This window comes from Triturus cristatus, chromosome 7 (assembly GCF_964204655.1).
Source record: "Triturus cristatus chromosome 7, aTriCri1.1, whole genome shotgun sequence".
NCBI classification, from domain to species: Eukaryota; Metazoa; Chordata; class Amphibia; order Caudata; family Salamandridae; genus Triturus; species Triturus cristatus.
In genome coordinates this window covers 700,375,239-700,389,923 of record NC_140590.1, presented here as the reverse complement: position 1 = coordinate 700,389,923, position 14,685 = coordinate 700,375,239, and positions in this window count along the sequence as shown.

The following is a 14,685-nucleotide window of genomic DNA, read 5'->3' as shown; positions in this document are numbered from 1 at the left end:
GGAACTTTAGGATGTCCACGATGGAAGTTGCTTCTTCTCCATCACTGACAGACTCCTCTGATGGCCCGATAGAGATGGGGCTGTTGGAGGTTTGGCCATTTAACAACCTGCCCTATTTAGGAGGGCAGTCAAATGGACAGTTGGTACTCTCCCTTACCATCATGAAAATTTCAGCTGTAAAGGACAATAACAACTTTTAAATGACTCCCACACCTTGGAAGAAAACTGCCATGGTGTGATGTTTAGCAGTTTTTGTTTTTTCCAAAACAAAATCAGACTTTGGGATTTTGTTTTTGAAACATTACCAGGTTAACAGTTTGATGGTCAGTTCCGCCATTTAGAACAACTCTAAATTTTTCAGGTAGAGGACCCTCGGTGACATAATTAAGGTATGTCCGTTTTTAAATCAGATGACGGAGTACCATCTTCGCCAAGCTCTGAAATAGCCTCCAAGTCTGCGCCAGCTTCATTTGCAGTTAACTACAACAGTAATCATAAAGACAGTGGAGAATTTCTACTTATTCATCAATTACACTTGCATGGGTCTTGATCGATCTCCATCTATGTTGATATGTTTATGCAATGTTGCAAAACGTATTGGCCCTCAACGGCTGTGCGACTTTGTTCTAAATATGTTAGAGTTGGTGATGTGTGAACACGTTTATTTTACATTGTGACACTACAGGTGGCAAGGGTCTTGTCACATACAGCATCCCTCTGGCAATCGAAGTATTCAGAATCAATGAAATAGTATTTAAAGGGGGACATTTGTGTGCAACAACATTTACCTCTGCTGCTTTGTAGAGGTGGGTGAGCTTACAAGTTAATAGGGAGAGCAGAGCCGGAGCCGATCCAAAGGTCTGGCTCTGCTCTTAGAGCCCATTCACGAGCCGAGCCCTAAAAATGTTTGATATGTTAATCATACAACAAATATTATGTAAAATAAGATAGCATCTCTTCAAAATTCAAATGAACATATTTCTTGAACATGTGGAAGCTTCAACATTAATTTGTCACATTATAGCACTGCACTGAGAAATACTTATTAAAAGTGATAGTTTTTAAAATGACACCTGGCCCAGATTAATAAAAAGCAATATTATAATCCATTAAAGGAACACATAAGGTTTGTGTACAACTAGTATTCTGAACTCACATATTTGAAAGTGCTTTCATATACGATTACAGAGAAAAAGTAGAATTGGCGAAATTAAATATTGCTTAATATCACTTAATTTAAATGGGAAGTGGTGAATTATCGAGGTTTTCTGGTTTCACTTTGTACAATTCAGCCACTAAAGGAGAATCTATCTGTCACTCCTTTTTATGGTAATGCTTTGTTTTTACCTCTTTGTTTTCATTTTCAGTTTTCATATTGTGCAAACTTGACCCAAAGCTACTGGAGCGCTTTACATGAGCACCAGTTACATCACATAAGGTCACATTCATTGCTTATAGGCACAGGGAGGTTTAATGATTTCCCCAGACTCACCGGATATTGAGCCGATGCTTAGGCTGGAATCTGGTTCCCCAGTTCCAAACTCTGGCCCTAACACTACATCCTGCATAGAGGGAGGGTGGCAGACAGAAGCCACATGAAAGGGCTCGAGGTTTCAACAGGACATCAAGATGAGCCAGAGCCAGCCTTTTGGATTGAGCTTGGCTCGAGCTTTCAGTGGCTTGCCCACCTCTACCACTTTGTCATATTTTAAGCCTTTCATCTAAGGCTTGGCTTCACGTTTTAATACCCTTAATATCCTTTTTAAAGCACAAGTAGCGCTCTATTCAAGCGCAAGTGATTTTCACACTCAAATCAATGTATCACGCTGAAATCAAGAAACAAGCTGTGGCATAGCTCTTGGTACAACCTCCATTATCAAAGACATTCTTTGTATAAAATATCATCCCAGAAAAGTCCCTATTACTGCAAAATGTATGACTCAGAGCATCCTCCTCAACCCCACGTGATAAACCGATTCAAAAACTAGGTGGTACATTTTCACTCATATCCAATATAACCTTTTGTTTATGTGTGTTTGTGAGAATGTGTTTGTGTTGATTGTCAGTGTGGATTTTGTCTTCCTTTTCTTTTGTGTATGTTTGTATCTGTTATGTTTGCACCTTTCCTAGCATGTTTGGTAAAAGCGGATACGTGAGGGACTTAGGGCCAGATATACTAAGAACTGGGCGCAAAATACTGATCGCAATTTACAACCAGTATTTTTGCAACTTGTGTGGTCATTTACAAACCTTCCTATGTCTAAATAGGTCGGATCACAAATTCACAAATTTCTGATTAATCAGTGGTCTCCATTCCACCTACGCCAAACAAGAGATATGCAGTTCCTATGGAGAAGGACCGGGAGGCCAGTTGTTGAAGGGCAAAGGGGCCGATGTGCGTATCAGGAGGTTCCAGGTAAGGGAAGGAAGGCGCAGAGGGGATAGATCCTATCAGGAGCAAGGGACCTCACACACCCGAGAGGTGTCATGCTTCTTCATAGGGCAGCTCCTCGTTGGGCCAGCGCTGCAATGCTCAACGGGCCACGCAGGGTGGCTCTTTGCCAGATGTCTTCTGTGTTGTTTGCCAACAGCCCCTAGAAGATGGGATGTGGGAGCGAAGGTGTGATGAGCAGAGTGGGAGTGAGAGTGTGCCTAAAAATAGCTATGAGTGTCCAAAAAATACTTTATTTGCTGGATGCTGATGCTATGATTAAACCCGACTGCAGGAGTTGTGGCTGGCGAGGAGAGTTAAACCTGCTGCAGCTCAAGGTGAAAGGTGAAATGTGAAAGTGGTCAATTGGTCGACATGTTTCATGCCTGAGTTCTCCAGTAGGATGAGTGGCATTTCATCAGGACCGGGGGGGGGGGGGGGGGGGGAGGGGGACCTCATCACTCTGAAATAGGGAGGATGGTCGAATAAGTGTACTAGGAGGTACCGTCCCTGTAATCAGGATTCGTTTTGTAATCCCGAGTGCAAGTGGGATGTGGGTGTAAACAAAAAGCCTACCTTCTGGAAAATACCTAGATGGGGATGTGGAATTGCCCCAACCTAGACGTCCGAGACACTCGCAACACTGGCGAGGGCGAACAACTGAAGTTCCAGAGTTCCTGCATATGGGACCTACCCAAGTCCGGACATCAACGGAGAATTCCACCTACCTCATAAATATTAATGAGGTAGGTCACAACTTGGGACCCACTGGAATGGCAGCCATCAGAGAGATGATGGCCTGCAGTGGTCCCTGGCACCACTGCCTACTTTAAAAAAATGTTTTGGTCAACATTCATAAAGGGAACGACCCCTTCCTGGTTGTGAATGGCTTACCACCTCCTTTGAGGAGGTGGTAATAGATTACTGTTTTGCAACCGGAAACAGTAATACATACCACTATGATTCGGAATTTTGAAGGGATGCACTAAACACCCCTTTTCCAAATACCAAATTGATATTGGGTACCAAACCAAATTGCGATTTTAAATCATCCATTCCCTTTCTCCTCCTCTCCCGAGGCTGCAGAGATTGGGTAGGTCGTCATGTGCAACCGTCACTACGACTCTGTAAGTACCAACAATTTGCTTTTTTACAGGTCTTCCACTTCTCACCGGAAGTGATTACTACATCACGTTTTAATTTGTATTTTTAGCATGCTTAATGAGCGTTGATTCTTCTCCTACTCGAGGGGGCTATTAGTGCTACCCTATGTGAGTGAGTTGTCTGACCCCCATGCCAGAGTGTGTGAAATCTTGTTGCTTGCCTTTCCCCCATTTGTGTTACTTGTCTGTTATCTGTTTTGTTTTCCACTGTGCTCGTGGCACTACCACTGATAGTGGCATGTTAATGATTTCTTCTCAAGCTGTACCACAATGAGAATATGTCTTTGATGACCTGCAGCACGCAGATCATTTGTATTCATGATTTTATCTTGATTTCAAGTCGCCTTTTTAGGAATCACTGTAAAAATGTGCACCACATTTAGGTTCATTTGTGATTGGGCTATCCTTGACACCAAGGTGGATTCCAACCACTGTGTAGATCAGAATCATTCGGTCCTGACAAATTGTCATCTGATCAATAGTGACAACTAAGGCAAGAAACATGTTGACCCTTAGACTGTTTTGAGCTACCAGAGATCATTCCCTGTACTGTCAACCAACACGTTTTTTAATTAGACATGTAGACTGACTGATTAAAACTTGTTTTAAAGAACTACTTAGTCTATTTTAAAATATCTTTTTATGCACAAATATTTCACCACGTCATCTACACTAATGCTTTGGAACAAAAGATCCCCAATAAAGAGCCCATTCGCGAGTGCCCGTCAGCCATGGCAGTGTCGCCCGATGAGGAGCATGCCCTATGATAAAGCGTGACACCCAACCGGGTTTGTGAGGGCTCATGTTCCTATCAGCACGGACCCCCATCTGTTTCCTTAGAAACTGACCGACCACATATTCTCCCCTTCTTTCGCCTAAGGAACTGCCCTTTGTTGACAAATATGTATTAGAAATATTCAAATATGTATGTTTTGTAACCAGTCCCCGTCATATAGTATAATACTGTTTTTTCCCATGATTTACTTTATTTATCCTTTGTATCTTTAAAATCTATTTTTCTACTTCCAAAGTGCTCTATTGTCCCTTGGACCTGGTCAGCGCTATATAAAACTGTAAATAAATTAAAGGCGCTCTCGTGAGAAGTCACAAAGTTGAACAGCGGGTAGACATGGGTCCAAGAGTCCGCAGGAATGGTGGTCTTGTGCTGGGAGGGCACATAGCCCCCACCTTGTCCTTGTCAGTTCTCACCCCCTCATTTTACACGGACCTCCTTTAAGGGCAGTCAAGAGGTCAAAAGCCGACCCGTGTACGTGTGAAAGTAGAGCTGTTAGTTTATTGGTGGGAACTCTGCTGTGCGTGGGTGTTGAAAGCATCACTGGGAGGTGAGGCACCTTTGCAGAATTCGCCAGAACGAAGAACAGATGAATAGTGGTGTGACGAGAGGCTCCAGAGAAATGTAATTATCTTGGTTATTTTTAACATATTTCATTAACTGAATGCGTTCAAATTAGCCTTTTATTAACCTCGGAGAAAGTGCAAGTATTTCAAGTTAACTTCAAGAGCTGAAGGTTACTTTTCCGGAGTAAACATTCAGTAGAATAACAGGTTTCCATGATTAATGTCACGCGTGGTAACAGACTTCAGTCATGTGCAATTTATTAAGGCAAAATTGTTCCGAATAATTAGTGTAGCAGTGCCGATGATGCCACGTCGCCATTGGTGAAAGGCTGAAGAGCTACACATTATATTAACAATTGGTCTGTTTGTATCCATGTGATTCCAGTAGGTCGCCGTGGGGCCCCTGGCACCATGCCACCCATTTTTTTTTGACCTTATTTTCCCTTTTCCTTTATATGTGTTTTTAAGACCTAGGGACCTCATTATAGGTGGCCCCTGGTCGCTCCCATGATATCCCAGCCCCAGATTTTTCATTGCCAAGGGTTCTGGTAAATCTGGTGGGTGTGTGGGGTAAGAAATAATATAAATTATGCCTTTTTCGGGGATAACATGCAGGCAGGGCTCTGCCGATGGAAAACGTAAGGCCAAACAGACTAATCCAGGGTCTGTTAGACAGGGTACTCCATCGCCTTTACAATGGAGTACCCTCTCTGCTAAACTCTAAGTGGGGCTCACAGCTAAGTGGGGCCCTCAACAATGATGGCAATTTAAAACTAGGAAAACGAATGAAAGCATGCACACTCAGTTAATGAGGAATATTTAGATTTATTGACCAGTCGTAGATGTGTCCCCCGGCTCCCCCGAGCAAGCAGTAGACACCATTCAAGAACTTCCTGAACTGAAACCCTACACCAGGAATAGTTGTAACTTCCTGTTACATTCCCACATCCACCAAGGCTTGCTCCAACTAATCGTTAAACGTCCACACAACTAACTACAGAGCATCACCAGGGCTCCAAAACAAGGTCATGGAAGGAACGACTTCATAAGGTGCAAAAATATATAACATGGAATAAATGTACCCATGGCTGGAGAGGACACAACACTAAATAAAGCAAGCAAACAAATATGTAAACAAAAGTACAACTATGCATAAAGAACCTACAGTTAAGAATAAACATAAGACTAAATATGGGCACAAGAATATATACAGTGCACTTATTCATATTCATCAATTCTAAACCCAATGGGGAGGCGGAGCGGCATCTCTTTTCAGAAGACAGGATGCTTTTCCTGCAACATCACCCACAGCCTAGCCTTCAGAACATCCTTCCAACATGTTATTCTCCAAGTCACCACTCACGCCTCTAGCAGTCTCTAGAGTCTACACACCATCCATTCCGCTCTCCAACTTTACATTACCTCCAGCAATGTAAACATTGATATGACTTTCTTCCCCTCACAATAGTAATTCAAAACCTGTCTAAGACTGTTCTCACTTCCACCCAACAATCTTTCATCCCACCATCCTCACATCTGTCCATTTATAAGGCAATGCAGCCTATGAGTCATTTCTTCCACATATAGGCACTATAACATAAAACTTTGAATACTTTCATAAATTCAGAAAACTTGGCTCACCTTTTAGTACCAAAAACCCAATTATCCGACCTGAACGGGAGGTTTCTTTACTCCACTCTTTTAGCATGCTGTATTTTGGCCACCATTTACTTATGGCATCATATTACCTTTTGTGAAGGCAATCTGATGGTGGAAACGTCACACGACAACTTCTGTGAAAGAAAAAGTGCGATCCAATAAGAGAGGAACAGAATTGAGTGGGCTGCTGAGGAGGCACTGCCTTTAATTGAAGGTGATTTGCAATGGTGATCATGCGCAGGGCCTCCTTCCATGTGCAGCCCTTACTACAAAGTACCTGCACAAGAGCAGCTCTAATTTGGATTTATGCCATGTATGTATCTACTACCTCACAGTTCATTCAGGTGTCTGAATGTCTTCCATAACAGTACACAGCATAAGCAGAAAGGAGTGAGCATAGCTGCACTGACATGTGACATCATGAAGTATACCTCAGGTGCTGGGCTTGATGGACTTGCTTGCCTTCATCTCACGTCCAATCTGCCCGAAGTGAGAACAACTCTTCCCTGTTGCCAATGTGTTGCCTAACACTTCCAAATATGATGTGGAAACAGCGAGTGTCTCCCAGAATGTGCAGTAAATGGATGAAAACCCAAGTGGGATAAACAAACAGCAGGCAGACCGAATGATCCAAGAATAGAATCACAGGGGACTTTGGCACTCACACGCCCCAGACTGGAGGAGATGGGTCGAGCTCGAGCAGCAGCCCTGGCGCTGCAACAGGAATACAGGTGGTGGGGCATGGACGAAGAGGAAGGGCAGGATTGCAGGAAATGAAGCAATGATTCTAGGAGATGGAGCAGATACCTCAGGAGTACCGGGATTCCAGGAGATTAACTAAGGATCCCTGAAGCAGGATAAACACAGGAAACAAGAAATAAGTACCTAGGAGGGCGAACCCTGCCTCCACATTTACCGAATCATTTAGGACATATTGAATGGCAGGCTCAGGCTCCCTGAAGGAGGAAGAACAGGAAGCTGAAGAGTAGAAACAACAGGAAGTGACCTGCAGGAAATACTGCAACCCGTATTGTGGTTTAGGAAAAGACAATTGATAGAGTGCTTATTTGGCTATATTATTCTGGGAGAAATAAAACCCTCCACGTCTTGTTACATGACACAGAGCAAGACGGCCTGGTCTAGGAGAAGCATAGCAATTGCTAAAAGCAGCATTAGAATGGAGCGTGGGAGTGTTAAAATCTCGGAACCAAGCAGAGCAGGTTTGGGCGATAGATTAAGAGAGCAAGCAGATAGAAAATACCAAGGTGTGTGTGAAGGAAGTCTCTGTAAGCAAGGTAGGCTTGAGGTAGTGTCGACAACACATTTGAGGCACATTTAAACGTTTTTAATGCATTCTGTAATGAAAATGGTCATGCAGCAGGTGAAACCATCAAAAAAACTAGCTGTTCTATGTTTAGTAGAGAATTCTCCTCCAGTAAAGAAAGGAAGGAAGGATTATTTGCTTACAGTTAGAAAGCCTGTAGTGAGGAAAAAGTTTCTGAACTAGTTTCCTATAACAAAAGGAATAAAAGTAAGAATAGTACCTCGAGTATTTATTTCAGAGAAATACAATTAAGGATGAGAGCATAGATGATTATGTTGTAGATTTGACAAAGTTGTCTCTGTTATTCAGATTTTTTGCATTTAACAGTGAATTAATATGGTATCAGATAGCAATGCACTCATACAGCAGTTCCATACATGAGAGAAAATAAAGGCACGGTGAGACATCTTTAGAAGACGCCATTTCTATAGTTTGGTAAATAAAGTCAAATAAATCCTTGAACAAACGTGATTCCACAAGCATGTTGATCCTCTAATTAACTAATTAAGATGTTTGATGTGGAAGATCGGGAATGTTTGAATCTTTGTAAGACCCTGTGAGTTTTGTAAGTCTTAGCGAAAGGCTAATGAACAAACCAGTGCAAGACAAGGATTCCAGGTTAAAACTTCAGGGGTTTATTCAAAAACATAATCATTATGGGAAGCAAGAAGTAATTAGTTACTCAATTATGAATTAGACAATCTCTGAAGAAATCCCAAAGAAATATTAAGGTTTGATGCTCACCTGATAGGATGCCTTCTCAAGCCGCCATGTTTGATGTCCGCGGATACACCAGACAAGGACAGTGACGATCCATTGGGGCTGAAGTAGCTGCAGCAGCCCTGGCGATCACTGTGGGGGGCCCGCTTGAGCGCTGATGTGTGGCGCCCCCACCAGTCTTCACTGCCGCCCCTCAAGTACATCGCCACTGCGCAGGGACTTGAGCGGGCAGAGCTTAGGTGACGCTGGCACATGACACCACCAGAAGCTGTGGGCTGCTGAGCCACCACCTGCTGAGGGCCACCACTATAGCCCCTTATTGTTGTGTCTCCCCTCTGGCACGGCTCTGACACCCCCAAATGGTGTCTGCTGCTGGCAGTGGTTGGGTGTTGTATTCAGCAGGATGGATGCAGGGTCCTGGGCCCCATTCTATGATCCTTTGGGGGCTCCAACAGCGCCCCCTACCCTGTGATTTGGGGGATGCAACCCATAGCGATACTCTACTTGGACCCCCCTCCTCCTCTTCCCTGCCTGGGCTAACTATGCCCCCTGCTGGTGTCCTGATGCCCTTTATAGCTGGGACTGGGGACCCCATATTCCTCATTGGCTATTGTTTGTCATCTCTTTCCTTGGGGGCCTCGTTCGGTCTTTTCGGTGCATCAGCACCCACCCTTCTGCCCTCTTGAAATGCCCCACTTTTGACATTGATGGCCTGTTTTCTCTGGGCCAGGGGCTACCTAAAAGGTGTGGGAGGCCTGTGTGAAAACCCCAGATACCGGGGGGCTCAGTGCTCCCCTTCCTCCTATGGTTCAGATCACCCTGGCTCTGCTAGTCCTACCCACCGCGTCTCACGCCCAGAAGGACTAAATGGACGAATCACAATCATTGGTGGAGGCTGGGCAGTTGCAGCAAGTGCATTTGTTGCTTCGAAGACTCGCAGCAAAGCAGCTACTGTTCTTGGAGGCAGTCAGTAGATGTAGGCCACCTGTAGACAACTTCTGCAGTGCAACAACCAGACTGTGATATGAAGGCATAGGGACCACACTTACCACTATGGTCACCAAACTCTCTGATCTCATATCTGAGGTCAAGTCCATGCCACAGGAGGTGACTACTAGTCTCTTGGGCCTCCATAAGGTGGATCAATGCCCGCCTCAAAGTTGTGGAAATACTCTACGACCATCTTCCTGACTGTGAAAGAGACATTGAACCTTCGTCATGAAGTTAAAGACCTGGAGGAGAGGACATGGAGAGACAATGGGTCCTAGAGGGTGCTTGCACCTTGCCGAGCCATTGTATTTCCAGAGGACCCAATGGGTAGGTCATCCAGGGTGCCCAATCAAATATCCTGAGACTGGTTATAGAATGTGTGCTACACCACTAACACACCTGAGCAATTCTACTTGTAGCGAGAAAGATGACAGATGCTCTGTTCTTTGAAGGACACCACATATCCTGCTTTGTGGACTATTCTGCGGCCCTAATGTGAAATGGAAATTATTTCTCACCCTCTGGCTGCAACACAAAGCTCTCAAATATGGTCTTTAGGACCGGGCCTGCATGATGGGGACCACTGATCAATCAATCAATCAATCAATCAATCAGGAGTTTATAAAGTGCGCTACTCACCCTTGAGGGTCTCAAGGTGCTGGGGGGAGGAGGGGGTGCAGCTCTAGGTCAGCCGAAGAGCCAGGTCCACCTCCCCCAAGCGGCATAGTGCTGTCACCAGGGGCTCCAAGACCAGCCAGATGATATGGGATTCTGTAGCTGCTAAGCACAAATGTCATTTTGACAACGCTGAACTTGGATTTCGATCCATGATCTCACGAGACGTTGCACTGCCAACCCTAACCTAGATTCCCAATGGCATCTGGAGGTGACTAAAATTCGCCTTAACACGTTTTTCTCAAGGTGGTCGACAAAGCTCTGATCAAGCTCCAGTAGTGTCAATATGACATGGCAAGAAGGCTGAAAGCAATGGGAGTCCCAATGATAATTTAACAAACAAAAGATGACTCTGAGGAGAGACTTACACTTTCCCTAGAGAAGCCTTAGAAAGTTGCAGTGGTAGTATCTCTTTCATGTTAAGTCCCACATGGACTTGGAGGAGGACTTCCTTGGCAAGGTCTGCCTCTTGTAAAAAGCCCATACTGCGGAGGTTATGTGTGGTGGCTGTCTATCAGCCCCCTGTAAGATAGGTCAAGGCATGCAGCAGAGTTGCCCTTCTAATTTTTCTCCTGGTCTTGGAGCCCCTGGTGACAGCACTATGCCGCTTGGGGGAGGTGGATGGCATACCAACTGTGATTGGGGAGGTCATGGCCCTCCTCTACACAAATGACATGCTGCTCCTTTTATCCCATCCCAAATCCTCCCTTGTTGTGGTCATTTCTGTCACTGATGACTTTTCCAAGCTGTCAGGTTACCTTGATAAAGTGGGAGGCACATCTCATAACTAAGATTATTACCAGGGCCAGTATAAAGGGTCTCAATATGTCCTGGGTTCCGGAGAGACTCCAATATCTTGGTGTTCAAATCAATAGGGGCCTTTTTTGCATGGTTATGGATAACCTCCTCCCATTGGTGGCCTGTGTTAATCAGGACTTCCGGAAATGGTCTCACGTCAATTTATCCTTCTGGTGAAGGGTGCAGATAATCAAAATGATTGTGATCCTCCTCTTTAACTATCTTTTTGGTATGTCACTCTTTCCAGTCCCCAGTGCCATTTTTGCTGATATTAGGGAATACATATAGAGTGGGCACAAACCCAGGCTGTGGTCTCCCAGGGTCTGAGCAGACAACATGGCTGAGGTCTTGTGGCTTCCCCACATGTGGACCTATAATCTTGCCTTTGAACTGTGACAGCTCACCCTCTTCTCTGTGCACCAAATGTGGTCCGATGGTGGGTCGTTTTTGAGAGACGCCTCACTGACTGTCTTTCTTTATCCCTACCGGTTGTGCAGTAGTCTCAAACTCGATCCTACAAGCCTCAGCTGTGATATGGAATGAGACCCAAAAGCCTATGGCACTCCCACTTCTCCTATATCACAAAGCCCCACTGTGGACCAATGTGATCCTATGTATAGGTGGGAAATCGTCCTTCTGGGCATCCTAGCAAGGGACAGACTTGTAAAGTATAGACCAACTATATAGCAACAAGACTTTTCAACCAATCTGAGTCCCGATTCTGAAATTTGGACTTTGGGTCTCTGAACACTGGAGGTTTCTGAAATTTGGACTTTGGGTCACTGATCACTGGAGGTTTCGCCAACTGGAGCACTGCCTCAGAACAGCCTTAGGGGTGTCCCCAGATGACTTCCCACGACCATGTCCTTGGCTATCTTTAAATCCCGGGCCATTTCAGAGGGCGTTCTCCAGATTATATGGAGTGCTCATTAAAGCCGCAACATCAACCCCCACCTTTACCACGATCAGGTGTAGCTGGCAGATGACTCCCAACAAAGATTTCTCCCAAATGACGTGGCCTCCTTTCTCCTTGACCATGAGGGATTTTATTGTGAATCTGGACTTCAATTGTTATATTTTAAAATTCTCCATGGTTGGTATTTGCCAGCCTGGAATCTGAAGAGGGCTAAGATGCTGGTGCATGACCTTTGCTGGAGATGTAATTCCTATCATTATACTCTGTACCATATTCTTGGTCTGGTCTGATGACTCAAACGCACCTGTAATTGATGACATCCCTTGCAATCGCCAAACTTTGCATTCTCCACTACTGGTGACAGCCCTACATCCTGACATGCAATGGGTGGCTCTTTGCGTTGTAGGGTGGCTGGCAATGAACGGGTCACTTACAAGGTCAATGAGAAATTGGATACCTTCGACAGAATTTGGGGTGATTGTTTTACGGCTGAGGCCTTTCCCTTCTGATTTATTTTCCATACCGTCACTGCACATTCTGCCAACCGATGCACAGCCACTTTTCCAGGGAATGTAGTTTGGGCTGTCCCTGCGCCTACTCGGAGGGACCTACATTGGTCACCGCCTTACTGGTGTTGAGAGCGATGAGCATTACCCACCTGTCCCTCATCTTTTGGCCCCCACCCTCCCCTTTCCCACCAAATGTATTTTCCTGAGGCTATTATTCCCCCCCTTTTTAGTACCCCTTCTTATGTTTGAAAATTCGGATAACCAAAGATTTTAAAAAAAGAAATACAATGGGTTATTCAGCTAAAGAATGACATATACAGAGGATCGGCAGGAAACCTTGAAAATGTACAGAGTAAAGAAACAACCTGAACATTGTTTCCTTGACAGAGCACAAGTATTACATTACAGACAGCACAGAATGTGTCTTCTTTTCAATGATTTTCCTGAAATGGAAAAACACACTAGCATATAGAGAGAAAGGCTTGCTCACATAAAGTAAATATGCACTAGCAATTCAGCAATGCACATTCAGCACATATGTATAGCTGTCAATGCAAACTAACTAAGGCCTGGTCATGCTAGCTGAACCACGTCCAGTTAGGACTTATTTCTAACTAGTAGAAACTTGTCTGCAAGTACATTCACCTTCCATCATCCCTACCTCATTCATTTCTTCCCCAATATTCTTTAACTGTCTATTTTAGACTTTCCACCCATCAGGTTTCTATAACTGGAAGAAAGTTGAATTTTCTGTATTGGTGGCCAGGGGCATGCCACTGACAAAGAGACAGTGCATGGTACATAACATATCGACTGAATGCAAAATTAACTATGATCCCCAATATAACACATGGCTAGACAAGCAGAAGTATCAAGACATGTAACATTGAAGAGAAGAATGGATGGTGTAGAGAGTGAGAGTTCCAATTAAAACTCACTAAAAGGAACATCCACAAAAGGTTTCCATGCAAGACTAACAAAGAAATGGAGTTTATCGACAAAATACAAAATAATAGTCTGTGAATGATAGAGTCATGGGTTTCCAGGGTCAAAGTTAGTGGAGGAAAGATCTTACATGGAGGGAAAGACTCACATTATACTGTACACACGTTTCGAGTAATAGTCTCTCAGTAAATTGTATAACACATGCAGGTGGCAAGTTATGTTATGTTAAATAGTTTATATAGCGCATGAATCACCCCCAGGGGGGTCTCTCCGTGCTAGCGGAGCTGTGAAAGATAAACGATATAATGTTATTCTAAATAGAGTGTGGTTTTCAGAATCCTTCTGAATTTGGAGTAGTCAGAACATTGTCTTAGTGGTAAGGGAAGCTGGTTCCACGTTGGAGGCGCTTGGTAGGAGAAGGTTTTACCTCCTAACCGTGTACTTATTATCCTCGGGATTAGCAGCAGGGATTTAGAACGGGATCTCAGATCTCTTCTGGGGATATATTGAAGGAGCCTCTCCGTGAGATACGGAGGACCAGAACCCCACAATGCCTTGTGCGTCAGACAGCAAAGCTTAAACTTCACCCGTTTGCGCACAGGCAACCAATGAAGTTGGTGAAGCAGAGGTAGTGAGGCTGACCTATAGGGTGCCTTGGCAACTAACCGGGCTGCGGTGTTTTGTACCACCTGTAGACGGCTGAGGGCGGACTCATTTGCGGCGACCATAAGGGCATTGCAATAATCCAATTTGCTCAGTACTAGAGCCTGTACGAGTGTCTTACGGAAGGAATCCAGCAGGTAGGGGAGAGCTTTCCTCAGTGGGCCCAGTGCCTGAAAGCATGCGCTAACTGTGTGGGAGACATGATCTTTCATGGTCAAGGCCTGATCAAGACGCACCCCAATTCAGTTGGCCACCAGGTGGGTGACCACAGAAGGAGAGCATCTCCAAACAGAATAATTTCCGTTTTGCTGGCTTTCAGCTGGAGAAAGTTATTGCTCATCCATTGCTAGCATACCTGAGGAGAAGGGTGCTTGGCTGTCTGAGAGGATTTGTTGAAAGGGAAAATAAGTTGGGTATCGTCGCATAAGATACAGGGATGAACCCAGATGTTCTCAGAAGTGAGGCCAAGGGGGCCACATAGATATTAAGCAGCGTAGGGCTCAGACAAGAGCCCTGTGGCACACCCTTGGTCA